At 40.7% G+C, this 24705-nt stretch overlaps 1 protein-coding gene and 1 pseudogene across 2 annotated transcripts in view; one reads left to right on the forward strand and one right to left on the reverse strand.

Moving 5' to 3' along the window:
- Prkg1 (protein kinase cGMP-dependent 1) overlaps positions 1 to 24705 on the forward strand; it is a 1163909-nt gene that overhangs the window by 857440 nt on the left and 281764 nt on the right. The window lies entirely within an intron of this gene.
- LOC148121344 (V-type proton ATPase subunit E 1 pseudogene) lies at positions 4706 to 8781 on the reverse strand (annotated as a pseudogene).

A 24705-nucleotide genomic window follows, 5' to 3' on the forward strand; every position in this document is an offset into this window, starting at 1 on the left:
TGGGTGATATGTTTATGGGTTTTCTTTCATATTGATGATTTTAGTCATTTTGTTCCTTACTAGAAAAAATTAAACATGGACAATAGTAACAGGGACTTAAAGAGTACGGAATAGAGGAGTTAACACAAAGGTAATGGGGTGGTTTAGAGGAATACATGTGATAAGAAACAGATAAAATTTAAGAATTTTTCTTCTATAACTGGGAAGAATGATGTATGAGTAGAAAGGGGGCATATCCAACCTCATCATGGATTGTAGGGCCTCTATTGGGCACAGGAATTCTGGGAAGGAAAAGTATCTTACCTCATTAAAGGGATAATTATTATTCACCCTATATCATTAGCATGGCTTAAGATGAACCTGCCTTCCATGAGTGATCCCTTCTCCTTGAGGGCTGGTCCCTCAGTGAAGTCATTGACCTAACCGACTGCATTAACTCTTTCATGTTTTGAGTAGTTTGGAATGTCTTTAGGGCAGAGAAATTGCTTCCCTTGATGGACATGAACAAAGCCCTGGTCCAGGCTCCTCTGACAATTATATTCTCAGAAAAATGAGCTGTAGGTGATTGGATGACTTAATAAAAACCATGCTTCTTTGGAAATTTTAAGCTGGAACACCAAATTAGGTCAACAAATTCACATTTTCACTGCCAGATGTAGCTACTTTCTCTTATCTGTAGAAGTGAGTGCTGGTTCAGATTTCCTGATTTTTAGCAGGAAAATAAAGCAGATCTGAACTACTTCATGTCTGTATTAGTGCCCTGTTCATGTCCGGTTTTTCCCTTTAACACATTTGATTGGATTTTCTTAGAATAAAAGACCTCTGCTTCAACACCATTTTAGGGATTCTATACCATCGAGTCCATACCTCTTCCTAAGACTGGATTGGACCCCTTTGAACCTAAATAGCAGATTGCTCTAATTTGTGTCCTGGGTAGTGTAATTGTTTGTCTTCATGCGTTGTGTATCCATGCGACTATTGTACTGACAAGGGCCTAGACACTTAACGGCTCATTTCTCAGATTCTTAAAAGGACACCATGAGAAATAAGATGAAGAAAAAGAAAAGACAAATGAAGGAAAAGTGAAGATTATTCAATTACTCAATTCAAGTTTTCTTTGAAATCTATTGTTTCTAGCTAGCTATAACTAGCATATATAACTAACATTTTCTTCCTTTTTAAAAGCTTTGTCTCTTGCTATTCGAAGCCAAGCTGGAGAAAATTCAGAGAATCTGTTCTTTCTCAATGGCTTTGGCCTGTAGTACTCTGAAAAGCATACTTAGTTACCTCTGTTTTTTTTCTGTGTTTTCCCTTTTGTGAAGCAGACCACTGATTTTGAAATGGAAAGAAGTGGGCGTGTGTGTGTGTGTGTGTGTGTGTGTGTGTGTGTGAGTGTGTGTGTATGTGTGTGTGTGTGTGTGTATGTGTGTGTGTGTGTGTGTCTAAAAGGCCCAAACTGAATCTTTAGTTTGTGACACTACTTCTTATACAAAGAAATAAATATAAAATGAGAGAAAATGCAAATCATTGGTATGATGAGGGACTGGGTTTCAGATTCAAATGATGTTTGTAGAGCATTTGAATAGTCTAAAAAACCACTGAAATGTACTCCTTAAATAGGTAAATTTTATGACTGCAGTTCATTTAAAGGATGGAATTTTATTCCAACTGCGATGACTTCAAAGAAAGGCTTGGTCTTACTTGGGGATGTAGGGCGGGGGTGTCACATCTGTGCTGGCAGCTGCACTGACAAGGGCTGGTTAGGCGCAGTACAGAAGGTTAAAGTATTAACAGAAGCCACGTGTTCTGGAAAAAAGCCAGGGAGAAGAGACTTTTGTTGCGATGTTGTAGCTACTTGTCCACTGATGTGATGCTTAAACAATGGTGACATTTCAGCACCTGTCTGACATTTGGTGTGATTCTAGTCCGAACAAAGGTCTTCCTGGTTCTAAGTCCCGGTTTTTAATATCATTGTATGGAAGAGACAAACTCTTGCCTCTTCCTTTTGGTAGATCTCTGCTCTTATGAAGATTTGCCCCTCAGACTAAAAAGCGTTTTAAAGCAAGATCTAGACTATTATTACTTTTTACTGGGTACCTGTAGGCAGCTGTTTTAAAAACAAACAACAGTGTGAATAATTTCCACACATTGGCTTTCAGTCTGGACCAGGTGAAGAGTGCCTGTTCAGCTCTACCCCAGGTAAATGCTCTTGCTCTGTTTTCAAGTTTTATGTAGGGGGACTGAAGCAAAGATCGCACAGCTACATAAATGGGAAGCTACTGTAATAACCTGACACTCGAAACAATGGTTTTTGAGAACTATTTTACAGTACATCTTGCAAAATAAAAAAGAAACAAAAAGGGGAGACTTCTTCTAGGCATCTTGACTAATTTTTTTTTTCTTGAAGTAATTTGTTTTTCTCAGTCAAAATTTTACACTTGTTATCACAGGGACCCATTTTAAGCCTTCCACAAGCGTTGGCACATGTCATTTTGTGCCATTTTGTCACTGGAATGTGCGTGCTTTGCCCGAGGCGACTTCTGACTCATTAAGAAGTGTATGCACACTGTAAGTTAGAAGCCAATCTGCAATAAATCAGCTTTCTAGAAATCATTGCAGGCAGTCCTGGAAATGGTTGCCAGAGATGAGTAGACTAGCCCACTTAGAGCTTGGGATTTGTTGTCATTTATGTGGCTTGCAAATTGTGGATTTGTGTGAAAATGGAAGTTGATGGACTCGCGGAATTCAGTGTGTTGTGAGCCCTGCTCACAGAGGTAGTTTGGTAGTCAGCGCCTGCGCAGACCACCATCAATTCTGAACAACTCTTCAAGGGACCAGGGATGAGCACCAGAGAAACTGCCCTGATTTAAAACAAAGTGACCTAGAATTTTTATCTATTTGATTTTTTTTTTTTTTAAATTGGAGGCCTCATGTACCTACCAAAAAAGCCTAGCTCCAGGGTATGAGCAGGGGCTGGCTATTCACAAATCAATGACTAGAGGCTTACTTGTGCTGACAAACAAGTGGATAAAGATTAAAAAGAAAAAGAGCCGGGCTTTTAGTTTTAGCCTCAGAATACAAAGCCTGTCTGTCCTACACAGTGTTACCAGGCAGCTGAGAAGGGATAACACAGGCTTCCAGGCCCAGGCCTCAGGGACCTCTCTTGCTACTCAGTGCATTTCTGAGCCTTTGCCAAGGGCGGCCTACCACCTCCCTGTGGAGAAGAAGGCCTGCAGGGGCATAGGCCAGAGGCCACAGTCTGCTTCTACAGATACAGTTGCAGCCAGGGCAGAAGGAACATCAGCCATGAACATTCATCAGATGTCAGTCAGTGTTAATGAGGAGCAAACTGTGACCAGCCAAGGCCTCAGGGACAGACAGTGTGACAGACTGAAGCTGCTTCTGTGAGTCTTATGTTCCCCCAATTACTACAAGATTATATAAATGAGTTTCTCTTAGCTCTCTGGGAAGTGAGGGCTACTATTCTTTTTTATTGCTTCCCCTGCAGATTATTGCTTTAATAACCTGGCTTGTCTTGTAAATAGACTGTGGTGGAACACTGCCCGGCTGGTTCTTCTGCTCACTATGTTTTTATGTAAATCAATATGTAGGACAATCATCAGGGATTGCAGAGTGGGGAAGGTTCTTGACGGCAACTCTTCCCTCCTCCAAAGATGTTTCCAAAAAGCGTGTTGAACCTTTTATTTCTTGTTTACAAAAGCTTAGTGTGACTATCTCGATTGCAGTCTTTTGTTCACGTAATTTGCTTATGTAGTTTATGCTACAGTGCCACATGCTTCCTTATGCATTGTTTTGACGCTGTCTGTCCCCAAATTTCTGCAAGCGCCTTAAGGATATAGGTTATGTCTCATCACATATCCGGGTTCCAGAAGAGGGACAGTATGTGCAGAATTATGCCTGACATCAGTTCATTGCAAACTGTCGAACAAATAGGTTTCAGCAAATGTGTGTTCTAGGAATGATCCGGTGAATGAAACAGGTTCTGTTTCCCATCCCAAGGGCTCCTTCCCATTAGAGTGCACACAAGGAGAGGGGAACATGCCTTTTAAAACTCAAGCATTGATCTGACATACGTTACATGGTGTGTCACAGGAGATGCTGGTAGAGCAACTCCATGGTCCCCAAGTGAGAGATACGGAGAACCAGTACTGGAAGGTCACTAGGAAGTGATAGGTCTCATTTTTCTGCTCTCGGTTTTCTCGTCCCTGGGTCCCAGAGAAACACAACAACAAATGCTAAACATTTGGAATGATGTTTTAAAGACCACGAATGCCTCTGGGCAGGGAACAACTGTGAGCTACTAGTCATGTGAGAGAATGGGAGCATTTGGTCACCACCCTCTTGTATGTAGGGCAGAACTGCCAACAAAAATCACAAGGACTGTTATAATATTCTTTTTCATTCCACTTAGTTCCTCATCCACAGAAGTAGAAAAGCTGGTAAGAAACAATTCACACTAAGGCCAGGCATTCCTAACTAAGAATATGCTGCCGTGTGTGATTTATTTGGGAGCTGCGGGGGAAGGGGAGGAGAGGCTCAAAAAGCCAAAAGAGTAAAACATTACACACCATCAGTTACAGAAGGTCTCTACTGATTATTCCAGAACAGTATTAGAACAGAACAAGAAAGCCACACTCTGTTTTCATAGATGCATAACAGTGGATGAACTCTAACTCCCAAAGACTCAATGCAGAAACTTCCCATTGGCATTTGTACCAAACCAGGCTACCCACACCCAGCATCATCAGCTGAGCTGTCAGGTCCAGTTGGCTTTCCAGGGTATTGGGAGCCTTTATCTTTCAATCTCCGTTATAGATTTTAATTCTTCAGGTATTTCCACAGCAGGTATGGTGCCCAATCAGTTTGAACATCAGCATCTTTTGGGGTGTCATTTTTATTCAGAGAATTTTTGCTTTCTGAACTGCAGCCTTCACCAGGAGGTAACCTTGGTTTCTGTAATACACACACAGTCAAGACTCCTACAGCTGGTGCAAACCATGGAGGACCAGCCCATCCAACAGCATGTGGTGTCTGCTTGTATCTTTTATCAATTTGTGGAGTCTCTGCTTGCTTCATTTAGCAGATCAGAGATAAGATCATCTCTTGCTCTGAGGGGTTTGAGTCTTGTTTGATTCATCAGATTGGACATTCAGGCTTTCTGGTGATATTGTGTACTATTCTTGCTTCTCATAGTATCCCATAATCCTGAGTCTTTGGGTTCTCACAAGATGATGGTTCTCAATGTTGAGTTCTCCTTTTGCTTGCATTGTCTCTTCTGCCTTCTCATTGGCTTCTCGTTCCAGGAAAACCATTACATGCTTAGTTTGCTTTAGCATGTCAGCATCCCTGAGCCTCCCATTGGACGTGACACGAGGACTTCTAGTCTAGGCATGAATACCAGCAAAGTCAATCAGAAAGAGAAAGTGCCTCTTAGAATTGGATAGGTTTGTTTTTAGTTTCCTTTGTTCCAAGACGTCTTGAGACATCTTTTAGCCAAATGTTGTCAAGCAATATGTGGTTTTAGCTCCATTTCTGTTATTGGTTTCTAGTCTAATTCAGTGCTGGCCTGGATACATTTGTTGTATGATTCCTGTTCCTTTCAATTTAGTTAAGTGATTTTTTTTTATGACATAGAGTGTGGGCTACACTGAGGGATGCTTCATATGGGCTTGTGGAGAATGTATTATTCGGCTGGTGAATGACATATTACACAAATGTGAACTGGTTCTAATTAAATGGTGGTGTCTTCAGCTATTCTCTTACTGAAATCCTGCCTGCTGGATCTCTTACCAACTGCAGAATATTAAAATGTACAACCTGAATAATGTATTGTTCTGCGTCCCCTGATAGTTGTTTCTATTACTTTGCCTCATGTATTTTGATACTATATCATTAGACATATATTCATTAAGAACTCTCTGCCTTCTGTAATCCTTCTATGACTATATAATTAATTCCCTTCTGTGAATCTGATGGTACGCCTTGCTCTAAAGTCTGCTCAAAATAGAACTGACATAGCTACTTCTGTTTTCTTGGGATGGATGTTAGCATGCCTCCTTTTCCTTAAGGATTCAATGTTCTTCTTTGTACTGAGGATTGAACCAGGGCCTTTATTGCACATGCTGGGCAAATACTCCATGACAGAATTATAGCATATTTTTCTATTATTTTGTGCTGAGATAGGATCTTGTAATTTGCCCAGCATGGCCTTGAACTCATGGTCCTCAAACTTCTGAGTATTGGGGTTCAAAACTGTATCAGGTTAATTCCTTAACTTTTAACTAGTCTGTATCATTTTATTTAAAGTAGGTTTCTTGTATTTCTTGTATTTAGTTATTGAAGTTTGTTCATAAAATATCTGATTTTTTCAGTATGGGCATTGAACTCAGGACCTCCCATGTGTCAGGCAAACCCTCTAGAACTACACCCCCAGCTTTTGTGTTCTTAATTTCAATCCATTTGACCCCACATTTCTAGACAAGAAGTTTTTGCTGTTTGTTTTGTTTGATGTTATTTCAGCTTCCTAGACCCCTGGCTTTATATGTGTGAATAATTATGAAATACTAAGCATTTTTACTTCAAATATTTTACTCTTTTCTTCACCTGAAGTTCTCATTGCATGAAAATTCAACATTATGCAATTATGTCCCAGTCTTGGAAATTCTGTTCTATATTTCATTGTTGCTGATCTTTTATTTGTTCTTTAAAGATCAGTGTTGAGAGTTATTTGACTTTTGTTTGGGGGACAGTTTCTTTCTTTGTTTTTCAGGCTGACTTTGAACTTATGGCAATCCTCTTTTGCCAACTTCCTGTGTGTTGCGTTTGTTGGGCATGTCAGGACTATGAGACTGTGGCATACATGAACTCAAAGCGGTTGTTATTACATGCTCAATTCCTTTAAGATTAAATCAGCCAACATCCCAGCATAGAAATAGGGAAGAGCTCATGATGCCCTACCCACCACTTTACTGAGGAGGTATTTGTAATTGATGAATGCAGTAGAATGAGTTTTGCTCAAGAATGTGTTCTGGGAGAAGTTCCATTCTCTAGTAGATGATTCTAGACCCGTGTCCCTAAAGATAGCACTAAATGGACCCATAGGGTTTAAAGATGCGGTCCTTGATATTGAAAGAGGAAAATGCTGGAAGGAGAAGGACATGTCACCATTACTCTTCTTTTGCCATGATGAGAAACCATGACCAAGGCAGCTTATAAAAGAAGGTGTTTTTTTATTATTTTTTTTGAGCTCTACATTTTTCTCTGCTCCCCTCCCTGCCACTCCCTTCCCCTTCAACTTTTTCCCAAGGTTCCCATGCTCCCAATTTTCTCAGAAGATCTTTTCTTTTTCTACCTCCCATGTAAATTAGATCTATGTATATCTCTTTAGGGTCCTCATTGTTGTCTAGGCTCTCTGGGATTGTGATTTGTGGGCTGGTTTTCTTTGCTTTATGTTTAAAAACCACTTATGAGTGAGTACATGTGATAATTGTCTTTTTGTATCTGGGTTACTTCATTCAATATGATGTTTTCTAGATCTATTCATTTGCCTGCAAATTTCAAGATGCCGTTATTTTTTTCTGCTGTGTAGTACTCAATTGTGTAAATGTACCACATTTTGTTTATCCATTCTTCGGTCGAGAGGCATTTAGGTTGTTTCCAGGTTCTGGCTATGACAAACAATGCTGCTATGAACATAGTTAAACACTTGTCCTTGTGGCATGATTGAGCATCCTTTGGATATATAACCAAAAGTGGTATTACTGGGTCTTGAAGGTTGTTTCTTAATTTTCTGACAAATTGCCACACTGACATCCAAAGGGACTGTACTAGCTTGCATTCCCACCAGCAATGCAGAAGTGTTCCTTTTCCCCACAACCTCTCCAGCATAAGTTGTCATCAGTGTTTTTTATCTTGGCCATTCTTACAGGAGTAAGATGGAATCTCAGAGTTGTTTGATTTGCATTTCTCTGATGACTAAGGATGTTGAGCATTTCCTTAAGTGTCTTTTAATCATTTTAGATTCCTCTGTTGAGAGTTTTCTGTTTAGGTCTGTACTCCATTGTTTTTATTGGATTATGTGTTCTTTTGTTGATCAATTTCTTGAGTTCTTTGTATATTTTGTAGATCAGACTTCTGGCTGATGTGTGGTTGGTGAAGATCTTTTCTCATTCTGTAGGCTGTTGTTTTGTTGACCGTGTCCTTTGTTTTACAGAAGCTTTTCAGTTTCAAGAGGTTCCATGTATTAATTGTTTCTCTCAGTGTCTTTGCTGCTGGGGTTATAGTTAGGAAGTAGTTTTCTATGCCAATGCATTCCTGTACTTCCCACTTTTTCTTCTACAAGGTTCAGTGTGGCTTGCTATATGTTGAGGTCTTTGATCCATCTGGACCTGAGTTTTGTGAATGGTGATAGATATGGGTCTATTTTTATTTTTCAACATGTTGATATTCAGTTATGCCAGCACCATTTGTTAAATATGCTTTCTTTCTTCCATTTGAAATTTTTTGCTTCTTTTTCAAAAATCAGGGGTTCAAAGGTGTGTGGATTAATATCCAGGTCTTCTATTCAGTTCCATTGGTCCTCCTGTCTGATTTTATGCCAATACCAGGCTGTTTTCAGTACTGTAGTTCTGTAGTAGAGTTTGAAGTCAGGGATCCTGATGCCTCCAAAAGTAAAAGAAGGCATTTAATTGAGGTCTTGCTTACATTTTCCAAGGGTGAGTCCATGATCATCACGGTGGGAAGCAAGGCAGTAGCAGCCATGGCACAAGAGTAATAGCGAGTGCTTAAATCTTATCTAAAAGTTAGAGGGAAGGAGAGGGGTGGGAAGAGAGGGAGGGGGAAGAAGTAGAGAGAGGGTGAGAAAAAAAAATGGGCCGGGCATGAGCTTTTGAAATCTCAAAACTCACTCCCAGTGGTACATCCCCTCCAACAATGTCACACTTCCCAATCCTTCCCAAAACAGCTATACAAACTAGGGACCATGAGTTCAATTATATGGGCCTACGGGGTTCATTCTCATCCAAACCACCAAAGGGAGGAATTAGAGAAGAGGAATTGAGGTATAGATTTAATCAAAACACGTTATATGCAAGTATAAAATTCTGAAACAATAAAAAGAATTAAAACCAGGTAATCTTGCTGTCTCTTACCTCCAATGTAAATGGGGATTCTCTGTTATACAGGAGTGTTGTTGATAGGGTTTGGTGTTTTGTATTCCTATGGGTAGGTCTCAGTCTTTACTGAGCTGCTGCTGGCTTCTTCCCTTTTCTAGATCCTTGGGTTTGGGTATACACTTCCTCCTAGCTTTCCTAGAACTCCTACTCCTAAGCTAGGCTTTGCTAAAACCATATTCCTAAGGAGAATAAAAAAAGCTGTGAATATCGTGTACAAAGGAACATTTTCTTCTTCCTGTGAGAAAAACATAAGGATTTGTCTTAGCATCATGATGAGAATGTAGTAGCGTTCTTAAGATAAAACTTCCCGGAGCGAACTTGGCGCACTATGGGCTTCCCCGTCTGTGTTCAAGGCCACCATGTTCTCTGTGACCATACTGTTCTGCTACAGCTCAGGAAATGTTACTCATTCTTGAGTCGCTGGCTGTTTTTATCAGCAGACTTTTCCCTTTTATTAAAATGATAGGTGTAACACCTTCCAATCTTTTCTGATGATAAATGTCATTACCATATGAGTGACTTCAGCACGGTGCATGGCACAATATGAGAACACGTTTTTCACGCTTACTGTTTCAATGAAAAATTATCTCTAAGTATAATAATTTAACGTAATGCAGGTATCACAACATTCATGCAGTTCTCTGAGTACGTTATAAAGTATTTCTAAATAAGCTTCCAGGATTATAGGAAGGATTTGCTATGATTAGATGTCTGCAGTTTGAGTTACAGATGGCTGGTATACGAGACCACGTTTGAGCTGTAACGTGAACCAGTCGCCTGCAATAGGAAGGGATAGTGAGGACCATGAAAGGCAGTGGTGGAAATTGGGATCCAGGTAGTGTAAGTTTGGGAATAGAAGGGATGATGGATCAGATAATAGCCTCTTTAGATATTTGACCCCATGCCGAACTGATACAACCAGCTCTGTCTTTTGTATTCAGGCTGCGACTTCCTGATGAGCAGTGCTATTTGTGCCATGAGATGCCACGTAACAGTTTATTCCAAGCGAGGTTGCCCTTTGGTTCATAGCTGTCACTACCGTTTAAAGCAAAGTTGTCTCAGACGTTTGGTCTGCCCAACCTCCCTGCTCAGACAAAGCCTCAGCATCCTGATTACTGTGGGCTCGCTGGCTTTGTGTGCTGCTGAGTTTTCCAGCGGTTCATGATTGCCACAGCATTTGAAAAGCAATAGGAGAACATTTTTTTTTTTAATCGGCCTGCTTGTGGCCACATCAGCTCACCAAAGAGTGATTACTTATGGCCTCGTTCCCCTGAATAGTCTTTGCTTGCCTTGCTTTTCATTGAGCACCACGTCTAAGTAGCTTGCAGTTTTTCTTGCTACCAGGACTTCATGGTCAACAATACTGACTCACGTACTTGAAAAAAATGTTTTCCTTATTATTATTGTCTATTGGGCTAGGGTAGAGCCAGTCCTCCTTTCACTTACCATGGGTTTTGGACAGTGAACTGGGGTCAATCAGCTTGCATAACTAGCACTTTTCCCACCAAAACACCCTCTTCACTTTCTAACGCTAACTTTGGTATGTGGTTCTTTTTGAATGATTTCATATTCATGCAATTGGAAGGGTCAGACCTGCTGCACAGAGACGGTTGGACCTGAACTATATCACGAACATTGAATTAATTCTAGCTCTAGGTCTTGGTTCCAGTTTACTTTTCATAGTCTAGATCACGTAAGTCACTAGGGAAGGGTGCTTATGATAGACATCCCTACATCTTATCTCTCTCAGAATGATAAAAAACATCTGGCAGAGACACCTGGAAGCCTAGATGTTTAACAGTAAGTGTAGCATTGCAGGTCAGAACGCGTGTTTGCAGCAGTGGCCTGCCCCCAACACACATATCCTCAGGTTAGGTAGGCAACAGGAAGTGAGGTCATCACACCCAGGAGGACTGCATTGCTCATATCTGCAGTACTCATGTCCCTACCTCAGCTACGGCCACTGAAAAGCAAAGTGAAACCTAGCGTCGTGTCTATCTTAGTCACTTTCTTATTGTTCTGAAGCGACTCCATGACCACAGCAGCTCCTTTGAAGGAAAACCATTTAATTGGAGCTGGTTTATAATTTCAGAAGTTTAGCCCATTACCATCATGGTGGGAAGCATGGCAGCATGCAGGCAGACATGAAGAGGTAGCTGAGAATTCTACATCTGGATCAGCAGGCAGCAGGAAGAGAGAAAGAGACATTGTGTCTGGCATGAGTATTTGAAACACCAAAGCCCACCCACCCCCCATGACACTCCCTTCAACAAAGCCACACCTACTCTAACAAGGCCACACCTCCTAATAGTGACCAAGCATTCAAATCTATGAGACTAAGGGGGGCGGGGACATATTTCTATTCAAACTACCACATGTCTCATGTACTTAAGAGGCCAGGGAAAAGTACTGTTCCAAGTTCTAAACTAGCCTGAGCTACTGTGTAAGTCCCTGTCTCAAACCACAAAACAAATCAAAAATAAGGGAGGAAAGAAGGGAAGAGTAGAGAAAGAAAAAGGAAGAAGGAAGGAGGGAAGGATGAATGGAAGGAAGGAAAGAAGGAAGGAAGGAAGGAAGGAGGGAGGGAAGGAAGGAAGGAAGGAAGGAAGGAAGGAAGGAAGGAAGGAAGGAAGGAGCAAGATGGATAGATGGAGAATTGACTTTTTTCTCTGCTTTTAATTATTGGGATGCACTCTGATATTTGGCATTTACACTTAAGGTTCGGGTCAGTGAATTGTTTACCACTGATTTTTTTTTATTAATTTCTTGAGAGCTGTGAATGAGTTTTGTGATTTTAGTTGTTTGGAAATGTAATCAGATGAATAACATTTCATCACATACAGTAGAGAAGTGAAATCAGTTTTGCTAGATTCAGTGGCACCAGCTTCTTTAATTCTTGTCTGTGACTACTTTTACTCCCTATCAGCAGAGATGAGTAATTACAGCAGAGATCTGATGACCCCCAAAGCCTGGAGCACTCAGCCAGTGAACCTCACAAAGAAATGTTAAGAGCTGCTGGTGTAAGGAAACTTTGGCAAGCGTTAGTATCGCTGTCTCCTGGTGTAGGAACCAAGTGCATCTCAGATCAGCAAGGTCTCCTCAACTCAAGGGAGTTGTGTGCTTCAGGCTCTTGAACGTTCTTCCTTCCTTCTGTCTGCCCATGGCTTGAAAAAGACTCCTGCAGTTATCTCTGACTTTGACATTCTCTCCGGCTGGAAGGTCTGAGTCTGAGCTTGGGCTGCAGACTGCATGGTACCTCTGCCCTATCCCCTCCATTTCTGGGTGACTCCTATGATGTGATAAATTCAGCAAACACTGTTAAAGTCTGATGTTTTCATTTCATAGATTGAACCTCTTCACTTGCTTGAGAAGTTAAGGAACTTACGGAAGGTATTTGCAGTTCATGTGGTCATAGACTGTCCAAATGCCAGTCTTTCACATGGACTGTATACTGTATGCCTTGAGGCTATTGCCAATGGACTGTATCTTTGTAGTCATACCAGTTGTGACAGTTTTCAGAGAGCAGGTTACGTGCTAAATGCAAATAGATCCAGAGCTTACCTTGGCGGATTTGGAAGTGTTTAAAGTGGAAGCCAGGAGACCCCAGAGGCTCCTGTTACTACTTTTCAGCGGCAGTGCTTTAAAAAGTCAAAGTGCCAGAAAGCTTGATGTGGGGAAGAGTGGGCCATTAATAAAGAATGATCTGGGGTGCTCTGACGCTGGGATGTGCCATCTTCCCCTCTAATTGGCATCAAAGCTTTCCCTGTTTGCAGAAGAGGATACGTGACTAGACTCAAACTTTTAAAAAAGACGTTTGAACATCTGCTGACCATCCTAAGATAAGGTTCATTATTATCTACTACTGCTTTCTGCCATCGGAGTGGCTACCGTTATTAATCTTCCTCACAGAAAACCATGTTATATTCTTCCCTGATCCCATATCCATCCTTCCTCCCTCCCCCCATCCCAGTCCACCGAGCTTTCCCCATTCCTCCCCTACTCCCTTCTCTCTAACCCTCTCCCCTTCCATCAACCCTCCCACCCCCCCATGCACCCGAGGTTACCTGGGACTCTTGTCTATTTCCTACCTCCTGGCGGATAGCTAAATAATTTTCATCAGGTTCACCTTCTTATTTAGCTTCTCTAGGATCACGAATAATAGGCTCAAAGACCTTTAATTATGGTTAGAATCCACTTATGAGTGAATACATACCATATTCTTCTTTTTGGGTCTGGCTTACCTCACTCAGTAAAGCGTTTTCTATGTCCATCCATTTGCATGCAAAATTCAAGATGTCATTGTTTTTTACCGCTGAGTAAAACTCTAATGTGTATGTGTTCCACACCTTTTTTTAACCATTCTTCTATTGAGGGGCACCTAGGTTGTTTCCAGGTTCTGGCTATTACAAATAGTGCTGCTATGAACATAGTTGAACAAATGCTTTTGTTGTATGTTAGGGCATCTCTTGGGTATATTCCCAAGAGTGGAATTGCTGGGTCCTGAGGGAGGTTGACTCCCAGTTTCCTGAAAAAACGCCACACTGATTTCCACAGTGGTTGCACAAGTTTGCATTCCCACCAACAATGGATGAGTGTTCCCCTCATTCGACATCCTCTCCAGCATAGGCTATCATTGGTGTTTTTGAGTTTGGCTATTCTGACAGGTGTAAGATGATATCTCAAAGTTGTTTTGATTTGCATTTCCCTGATCGCTAAGGAGGTTGAGCATGACCTTAAGTGCCTTTTGGCCATTCGAAGTTCATCTGTTGTGAATTCTCTGTTCAGTTCAGTACCCCATTTTTTAATTGGGTTAATTAGAGTCTTAGTGTCTAGTTTCTTGAGTTCTTTGTATATTTTGGAGATCTGACCTTTGTCTGATGAGGGGTTTGTGAAGATCTTCTCCCAGTCGGAAGGTAGCCTTTTTGTCTTACTGACAGTGTCCTTTGCTTTACAGAAGCTTCTCAGTTTCAGTAGGTCCCATTTATTTGAAAAGCCATTGACAATGACACTGGGACTTGTTTCCTCTGCATATACTGGATTTTGGGGATCCAGTCTGTTTGGATACTCACCTTCCTGGACCTGGAGGGAGGGGGGAGGAACTTGAACTTCCCACAGGGCAGGAAACTCTGACTGCTCTTAGGGATGGAGAGGGAGGAGGAGAGGGAGTGGGGGGAGTGGGAGGGTGTTGGGACGAAGGGCGGAAATGGAAACTTTTATAATTTAATAAAATTACTTTCTCATAAAAAAAGAAAACCATGTTAATCCGAGATGTATGTAGCAAACTAAAGAATCTTAATCAATCACTTCTTGCTCTAGAGGGGATCAAAGCAGCTGTTAGAAAGATCTGGGGTCAGGTTGAGGATGTAATATACTTACACAACATGTGTGAGGCCATGGGTTTGATTCTTACTAGCACTGAATGAATGAATGATGAATGAATGAATAAATACAATTTATATAGAAAGAGTAAAGAAAAGAGGAGGGCGTCGTGATGACTACGGACACACAGACTGATAGACAATAGACCAGTGACAAGTCTTGCCTCAACAGTTGTGTGGGACAGTCGCCTGCCCTGTGTGTTACTTTACAACAGCAGCGTAGAACTGTTCTCCTCGGTGATTCACTCTTGGCATACGTTTCATATTTAAGTAAGCCATTAAGCCATTTAGAGCTAAAATGGGAAAAATGTACCCCAAACCAGACCAAAATGAAAACAAGCCGTATTTTTAATAATAGTTCATGAATCAAGAAAGATGAAGGTCTGATTAATTTTCCATTTTGTTTATCTAAATTTTGCTTTGAAATGTCATTTACCTACCAATTATAAAAAGGGACTTTATCAACAATGTGAAGGCAAGGCTTTACCTAGGTTAGCAGTTCAACCTGTGGGTCGTGATCCCTTTGGGGGTTGCATATCAGGTATCCTGCATATCAGATATTTACATTATGATTCATAACAGTAACAAAATTACAGTTATGAAATAGTGAGACAAAATATTTTATAATTGGAAGTTACCCCAACACGAGGAGCTATATTAAAGGGTCATAGCATTTAGGTTGAGAACTACAGACTTGGGCAGATTGTTACATCAACTTTTAAATGGAAGGATAGTGAAATAATTTATTTTTATATTTTAACTATATACTCCAGATTTTAGCATTATCTATTCAATACCAGAATTCTAATGCAAATGTAAAACACAAAAAGTTTGGGTTCTAAAACCTCAGTTTCCAAAGTCAAATATAATTATGAGAAACAGTACACACACTTCTCTCTCAGGCCACAAGCATAATGAAATTTAATAAGACCTTTTGCATTTTTCAGAGTTTCCCAGGGGCATGTTACTTTGATGTCTTTTCAATTAGCTGTGTACAGAATACCATGAAAAATACTTTAGCATGCTGGTCTGATAACTCTCCTAGTAATGTTGTCTCTCTCTTAAATGGATTATTCAGATTCCCACTTTTGGCAGGACAGGATTAGGGACACTGGAAGAGAAGACAGTGATGTAGTTTTAGGCACAAGAATCTCTGGATATGGGACTGGAGAGATGGCTCAGCGGTTAAGAGCATTGCCTGCTCTTCCAAAGGTCCTGAGTTCAAATCCCAGCAACCACATGGTGGCTCACAACCATCTGTAATGAGGTCTGGTGTCCTCTTCTGGCCTGCAGGCATATACACAGACAGAATATTGTATTCATAATAAGTAAATAAATAAATATTAAAAAAAGAACCTCTGGATAACCAGTTTTGATAGTGGTTATGTGTAGCCATATTCATCCTGGCTCTCAACTTCATTCTTCTACTGCTTCCTCTGTGTCCCCCTCCTTTTCTTTCTCCTTTTTTTGTCTTCCTTCTCCTTCTCCTTTCTTATTCATTTCTGTCTCCTCCTCCTTATCTTTCTTCTCCATCTCTGTCTCCTTCTTCTCTGTCTCCATCTTCTTCTTCTCCTCCTTCTCTTTCTCCTCCTTCTTTATCTCATCCTTCACTTTCTCCTCTTCCTTCTTCTTCCTCCCCTTTTTTTTCTTCTTCCTCTTCTTCTAATAACATAAGAGCTTGCTTGTTGGGGTTTCTGTCCTGCCCAGTTCCCACAGCTAGTAAGCCCCAAAGAAAATCACACAGAGGGCTCCATAGGTTATAAACTAATTGGCCCATTATCTCAGGCTTCTTGTTAACTATTGTAACTTATATTAACCCATTATTCTTATCTACATTAGCCACATGGCTCAGTACCTTTTTCAGCGGAGCAGGTCACATCCTGCTTCTTCATTGTCTGGACAAGACTGTGGAAGAAGCTTCCTTCTTCCCAGAATACTCCTATTCTCATTGCCCCACCTCTACTTCCTGTCTGGTTGTCCCACCTATACCTCCTACCTGGCTACTGGCCAATCAGTGTTTATTTAAAACATAATTGACAGAATATAGACAATTCTCCCGCACCATCTTCTTCCTCTTCCTCCTCCTCTTCCTCCTCCTCCTCCTCCTCCTCCTCCTCCTCCTCCTCCTCCTCCTCTTCTTCTTCTTCTTCTTCTTCTTCTTCTTCTTCTTCTTCTTCTTCTTCCTCCTGCTCCTCTTCTTTTTAGAAAAGATTTCTCTGTGTAGCCTTGGCTGTCCTGGAACTCACTTCAGGTTGGCCTTGAACTCAGAGATCCACCTGTCTCTGCCTCCCGTGCTCTGGGGTTAAAGAGGTGCACCTTTACTTCCCCTGCTTTTTAAATCCTTCTTACTGGTCAGAAACTGCTCTTGAGTAGCCAAAATTTTTAGGAATAAAGATTAATTGCATAATATTCAAACATTTTAAAACTTCATTCTGTGTGTGGCAGCTAGGCGAAAGTATCTGTGTATACATTCTGCTACTGCAAGTTCTTTCCTTCTACTTCCATGTGAACTCTGGTGGTTTCCACACAGGTCATTAGGCTTGCAGGACAAGTCCCTTCTCTACCTGTTTAATCTCCTTAGCAGCCCCATCTACTATTACTCTAGGATTTATTTCTGTATTCTTCTTAAATTTAGCAAACGTTATCATAATTCTTTGCAATAAGTTTGGAATTCAGTCTTAGAATGAAGGTACATAATAAAATTAAAAGATTCACTATAATAAAAATGTCGTAGACCCAAGATTTCACATTTTCATCATTAATGTATAAATGCCTTCCTTTTGATATAGTCTTTCTCTGTAACCCTGGCTGACCTTAAACTTGTTTTCTTCTTGTCTTTGTCTCCTACATGTTGGAATTACAGTGGTAAGCCATTGTGCGGGGCCATATGTGTCTTTTAAATACATTAGAAACACAATGGTTTCAAAGGGCCCAGGTTTAACTAGTCTGTGATGATATAAACCAAAATTTATTTGATGAAGAGAATTCTGGAAGATGGAAGAACAGAACAGCATGAATCTTTCTCACCCCAGGGGATTTTGCACAGGCAGGATCTCTTGGTTTAATTGCTTTGCTGCCCTGGAGTCTATTAAGAGTTTGCGATCTCCAGGGGAAGGCTTGAGCAGTAAATTAGGGTTAGCCTTGGATAATTCAGGTGTTAGCACAGGAGCGACCATCAACCTCTGACCCATAGTTTCATAACAGGCAGTTTCACGCATGTCCTTGGAGCCATAATTGATAAAAAGTATTCTTTCCCTGTCTGTCAGGGTCTGCGTTCTCATTGCTGGCCACAGAATCTGATCAAATACACACAGCAATCTGCTGCTTCTTGCTGTGACACTGGTAGCTTTAACTTTGTGGTCCTTATGCCTCTGCTTCTGTTGTGTGGATTACATGTGTGCAGCACTATACATGGCAAAAAAAAAGGAGAAAGTTCTGGTACATCCCATAGTATAGATGAATCTTAAGGATGTTGGATTAACAAAAATAAACCATCTTCAAAGAGATGCTTTATGTATGATTCCCTTTAGGAAGGTGTCAAGCAGTAGAAAACTGGGAACCAGGGACAAGTGGGTAAGAGCGGCTGTTGGGAGGATTATTATTTAATGGATATAGATGTTCAGTTTTGCCATATGCCATGTAATTAATACCACAGGATTATAGACTGAAAGGTCATTACAGTCGTATTTTGTGTCCTGTATACTTTATCATGATAAAAAAATGGAGAAAGGAATGAATGTCTTCTAATGCTGATCTTTTAATATTTAAAGGAGTTTTCTTTTGTAAATAAAAATAAAGAACAAGCATGGTAAGGTTCATTTTGTGTAATTTAAAATTATTTGTTCCTTGGGAAAGTGAACAGAGGCTCTCCAAAGTCCCAAAGTTCTTTATATGGCAATACAATGTTGCCAAGTTGCCAGTCACTGTAATAATCGACAGTAATTTGGGCTCACTACTCATGTGTAGTGGCAAGGGTGAGTCTTAGCGAGCGCACAATTCCTCTTCTTCAGCTGTCTTTGTCTATTGCTTTCCTCGCATCAGCCCAAGCGTGCGTTGCAGCTGTGAGTCTCTTCTCTGTGTAGATCACTATTCCACTGTGGAAATAAACGTTTAATATTGGTCTCTCTGAGACATCTTTTTGAAGCAGACATAACTGGCCTGGCTTGAACCTGCTGCTATTACATTATCCTTCATTGCTTGACAACTGATGCACTGTGGGTCAATTAAACATCTCAGAAAAAATACTCCTAAAACAGAGACCTCAGGATGATAATAACTTAAACATTAGAGATGGGAGGGACCATGGAGAAGAGCCAGGCCTACCTTGTCATGCTACAAATGACGAAGCAAGATAAATATAGAAGGTTCCTCTGGCTAATGATACTGGACTCAAACAAATGTATTTCTACCACGTGAACAAAACAGAATTCCTTTACGCAAAGAATGCCTGTCAGTTGTATTGCAGCAGATATTATCCAGTAAAATATGCAAGGGTTTGGAAGGCATCAGTAGATATATTTTGAATATTTCATCTGCAGTGCTCTCAACCATAGTAAATAAATGCTTATAAGAACAGCTTACTGAAAATAATAAAATTCACATTCATGAAATGTCTTTCTAGAATTTTTCTTATTTAAGAATTTATGAGATCACATCATATATTAATAACTGACAAACATATTATAAAGTGCTACCTTCAAAGTTCACAGTAAAAGAGAAAAAACATCACCACGAGGCACAAATGGCACAGTTGAAAGTCCAGTTGTAATTTCTAGGGTCTTTGTAGAAAGCTATTGTTTCTCCTGAGTGATGTAAGAGTTTAGCCTGAGAAGAATTCATTAGAAAGGATAAGTTTTGTTCTGTTAATGTATCATTATAATTCACATATTCTCCTAAACATTCTCTTTTATTCCTCACTACAGACATGTTTTCATTAAACCAATTACAGTGAGTCGTGGCTATAATCTCAGAATTTAGGAATTCAGTGCAGGAGGAGAGCTATGAGTTCTGGGCTAGTCTGGGCTGTGTCACAAGACCCTGCTTCAACAACATAGTTCTCATATAAATATTTGATATTTTTCTCTTTCCTGTATTGGTTTAATCCTCTTGTCATTTTTCTAATTGAGAATAAGTTCAATATTTAATTAATGCATTTATTTAATTATTTGTGTGTGTGTGTGTGTGTAACACAGTGCACATATGGAACTTAGAATCCAGTTTGTGAGAATTTGTTTCCTTCCACCATGTTGGTCCTAGGGATCAAACTTCTGTCATTAGCCTTAGCAGCAAGCACCTTCATCTGCTGAGCCCAAGAAAAATCTTTAACTTGTCCGAAGAAAGAATCATTTCTATAATTCTTAAGACACAGTGGCTGCATATCAGTCTCAACCAAGGCAATTATAAAGGTCCTGAGGTATTGTACTATTTTGAAAAGCAATAGAACAGAAGTAATTGAGAAAATAATCCAGCAGGGATACTGAATATCATTAGTAATAACACCCAACTACCATTTATCATGTGTTCACTGTGTGTCAGACATCACACATAGTGTATCTATATATATTGTAAGTGCTACAGCTCTGAAGGAAAAGCTATTTTGTTAGTCAGAAGCCAAGAAATACCTATAAATGTTACAGCTCTGAAGGGAAAAATACCTTGTTAATTGGAAGCCACGGAATACCTATAAGTGTGATAGCTCTGAAGAGAAAGACATCCTGGCAATCAGAAACCAAGGAATACCTACAGTTCTGAAGAGAAAGGTATCCCAGTAGAAATGTTACAGCTCTGTTCTAGCAGGGGATGTTTTCCCCAGCAAAGTGTTACAGTCTTTGATCCGGGAAAGGCTTCCTTAATGCAAGTGTAACAACTCTGCTCCCGGAGAGGATGGTTTCCCCACTCAGGTTGTTACAGCTCTCCTCTGTTCTGCTCTAGAGAAGTGGTAGAGCTGTGCTCTGCTACCCTGGAACAAAGTTGTTACATCTCTCTGCTCTGCTCAAGCAGAAGAAGTCCTTACAACAAACCTCACCCAAGAGGTTTATTGGGAGGGAGGAATCCAGGAGAGTGGCCATCTCTGCCAGGGTGGAAAAAGGGCAGCCCCAAACTGAACAGGTTCGGGGCTTATATAGGGTTTCGTAGGGGTGGAACTTTCCAAGATGAAGATTTTCAGGATAGGGATTAGTAGAATCTCAATTACTGAACTTGAGACAAGCTCGGTGATTGGTTCTATTTCATGCTTAGGGATTGGTTGGTTTCATGCTCAGGGATTGGTTTGTTTCACACTCAGGGATGTAGCAAGAACCACAAAGATATATATCAGTTTATTAAAGGGTACAGGGGAGAACAGATTCGTGGATCTGGGACTATACTGCTTTACACTGCCTGACCCGGTCTTCGCAGGCCAAGAGAACACGACCACCCTCCCCTCTTCCTTATAAGAGGTCCCGTCCACAGACAAGAAGTTGCACCCAATGCCATTACCCCAAAGCTATTGGAATGATTTCCCCCAACACAGGGGTTTATTTTCATGCTCAGGAATGGGTTGACTTTTGTGCTCAAGGATTGATTGGATTTCAATTCCTGAGTTGGTTAGGGGCAATGTATGTTTACTTGGCTCTGTTCTCAGAGCCAACGTGTTCTTTCACTGGCCCTTTCTCCATGTTGAATCTTTAAGTCCCACTGTGAAGCGAGTAATGTTGAACATGTTAACAGGTAAAGAAACTTGTTCAAGGACACCCATTTAAGAAGACAGCATGTAGTAGAACTGGATGTTGATCTGCCATGTGGCTAATGCCAAGCTTTGCTTTTGGTTGTTCTGTGTCTGTGTGGATGGTTGAAGGAGCAGCTTTCTTTGGGATCAAGTGTGTAACCTTACTTCTAGAAGTTAATATGGCCTTTTTCTAGTAGAGACAACGACAAGGCATGTGGCCCAGCCAGGTTTGCTTGTCTATTGTTTTTGGTGATGGGATGGATTGTAGTGACCCATGCTTGCTAAGCAAATGCTCAATCCCTGAGCTGCTCAACAGAAGCAGATTTAAAGCTGCGGATGCTAGCTAGCTGCATGTGAAAAGCTAAGTCTTGTGAAGCTTTACCATCATTTGACAATGTTTTTTTAATAAGAAGCTTTTGGATACATGTATTGGCTGCTGCCAATGAGTTATAATAAACTCAGCAACCTTGCTTTCTTCTTGCTGGGAAAGGAAGCAAGGTCAAGGTTGTCTCAGAAGCAAAGAGAGAGGTGAAAACAAACAACAAACAAGCAAACTGTCTCTTTGTTTTCATAATCAGGCCTTGGAGTGTTTTCAAGAATGATTTTATATTCTTGTCAGAAATTGTATCTGAGCTTGCTTATTTATTTATGTATTCCTTTTAAAAATCTCTAGTCTAGACCAGTAGATATTACTCCAAGGCTTTGGAAATAACCCCAGTATGTAGCACGATGACAATAATCTCAAAGCACAGATGTGAGGTCTCATGCCAGATAAGAAGGCACCTGCCATGAACACTGATCTAAGCTTCAGGGTTCACTAAAGAGAGAGAGAGGGGCAGGCAATAAGAAGAGCAAATGCAGATAGGAGAAGGGTAGAGACTGGCTGAGTGGAGAGAGAACATGTTCCCAACTTTGGCTGGCCAGTTGATCCTCTCTTTTGATCAGTTCTAGTCAACTGCCTGTTTGTTTTTTTGTTTTTTGGTTTTTTTTGGCTTGATTTATATGTGATTATTGTGTCATGGGAAAAATCAGTGCACACTGTGGATTTGTTAACTGTCCAACAACTTTCTGGAGGGAACTGATGCTAAAACTTTAAATACTCCTACTACTGAAAAGGCCGTCAGTTCTGTACACATTTACCAAACATGTATGTCGCTGGGGGTTCAACTAGGACCCTGTTCATACTGGACAAGCGCTCTACCATTGAGATACACTCCCCGGCTCCAACTTGTTCTGATTTTTTTAATTGAAAAATAATCATTTTTATATGAAGTCCAGATTTTTTAATGTCAAATTAGAACCTCATAATTTTCATTCTTAAATTCTAGCTAAGATTTTGGCTATGAAACTAATGTGGAGGGCAAAGGAAATAAATTCTCCAGACTTTTTTTTTTAAAGTGGGTAGTAAGAATCCTGATGTTATGTTTGTTATAGGGATTCGATGAAGTAATTGAAATCATCTGGTAGGAGCTTAATAACATCTAGGAACTTTAACCTTGGTAAAGGGAATTCTTCACACTGTTATCAGTGTAGATGGCAGAGAAAAGCTGGCTTGTCCAAATCACAATTCCTAAAGAGACAGTTATCCCAGCAATGAAACAACACTAACACAGTTAACACTTAGGTAACATATCATCTGTGAAAAAAAACACTGTTTTTTTTTTATTATAAAGGGTTACAAATATTTTGATTTGAATGAGCACGTTTTCACATCCACATATCTGGCTTAAAAATTGCAAGCGCTAGCTGGAAGCAGTTTCCCAAGGCTCAGTAATAGAACCACATAAAAACTGAAATAGAAAAGCTTCAGCAATATGATTCAGAAAGCAATCACCCAGGCCTGAAGATCAGAGCAGCAAATCAGATAAGAAAGACAGCGTAATCACTGGAGAGGAGGGAACCGCACGGGTGGTTGTGTGTCTGCGGTTACACTCGCAGGCTTCTGGCTCACACGAGCATGCACCCCCGCCTTCTGTCTTTAATTTTGTTTTTAGGTTGTGTTTTGGGTTGAATCAGCCAAAGTTCAATCTATATGAACAAACATTTTCAAGATTTGCAGTCTGAACTTCCTTTTGGAACACCCCTGTTCACATTAAGCTTTGGAAATAATTCTGAGGGTTGTCAACCATTCCCTTAGTTAGCATGAACTTAGTTGTGTTACGGTAACAAACAACTACACCCAACAGCAGCTGGCGTTTGTCCCCCATTCATCTTTGTGTTCAGCATAGGTCACTCTAGGCGCCTGTACATGGTGGTCTTTTGGGGACCAAGGACGAGACAAGCTCCTTGTGATGCCTGTTTCTGAGACTGGCATAGCAAAGACAAATCTTCATGTGTTTTTCCCTGGCTGTGATCTTAGCACCATGGAAAGACAAGGTTTCCTGATTGGTGACATGAAGGGAGATAACACAGGAGACCCTGTAGCTTCAGCACTGGACTCTGGACACAGGCAGAGCTCACAGCAGCAATACTGCCTGAGTAATGCCTTTGGTCACAGAGTAAATAAACAGAACTAGGCTGTTCTTTTTATGTGGATTTAAATCCGGAATCCCCCGACAAGGCTGTCAGTCAGCTGGGATAAGAAAAATAGACCAGGTTTTTTTTTTTTTTTTAAAGATTTATTTATTATGTATACAGTATTCTCAGTATTCTGTCTGCATGTATGCCTGCAGGCCAGAAGAGGGCATCAGATCTCTTTACAGATGGTTGTGAACCACCATGCGGTTGCTGGGAATTGAACTCAGGACCTTTGGAAGAGCAGGCAATGCTCTTAACCACTGAGCCATCTCTCCAGCCCTAGACCAGGTTTTGAAAGGAATGCTGAGTTGGGGGATTAAGAGAACTGTCTCCCCACCTCTAGTCTCAGGATGGTCCTGCCTGTAGGAACTGCGTGGTGCTGAGCTGAGTCCCTCTTGACTTGCTTCTCACCGGAGTAGCAGTTGAATGGAGTGTTCATGTCCTGGCCATCTTTGCTCTGTTGACTTCTTCCTCTTAAGCATTGGGAAGATCTCCTGGCTCTTGATGAGACTGTACACCCCAGAGAACTGCTAAGCATTTGATTCATTTGAGATTGCTTAATTTATATGAGGTTATTTATGTGTCAAGGGGGAAAATCAGTGTATACCGTGAATTTGTCAACTGTCAAACATCTTCGGAAACTGGTCCTAACGCTTGAAATACTACTGCTACTTCTACAATTATAACTACTACTACTACTACCACTAATATTACTCCTGGAAAACAGTCGATTCCGGACACATGTACCAAACTCTCAGAGTGGAGTTTAGTGACTGAAAACTTGAGCCGAGGTAGATTCACAGACAGTGGTGATCTATTCTCAGAGCACAGATAAGGCTTTCCCCTCTGACTTCCTAACACCTTGAACAAGTTACCAAACCCAGTCACAACTTTTTGTTTTCTACCTTGT

The sequence above is a fragment of the Myodes glareolus genome, chromosome 7, assembly GCF_982192425.1.
Source record: "Myodes glareolus chromosome 7, mMyoGla1.1, whole genome shotgun sequence".
In the NCBI taxonomy this organism is placed as follows: Eukaryota; Metazoa; Chordata; class Mammalia; order Rodentia; family Cricetidae; genus Myodes; species Myodes glareolus.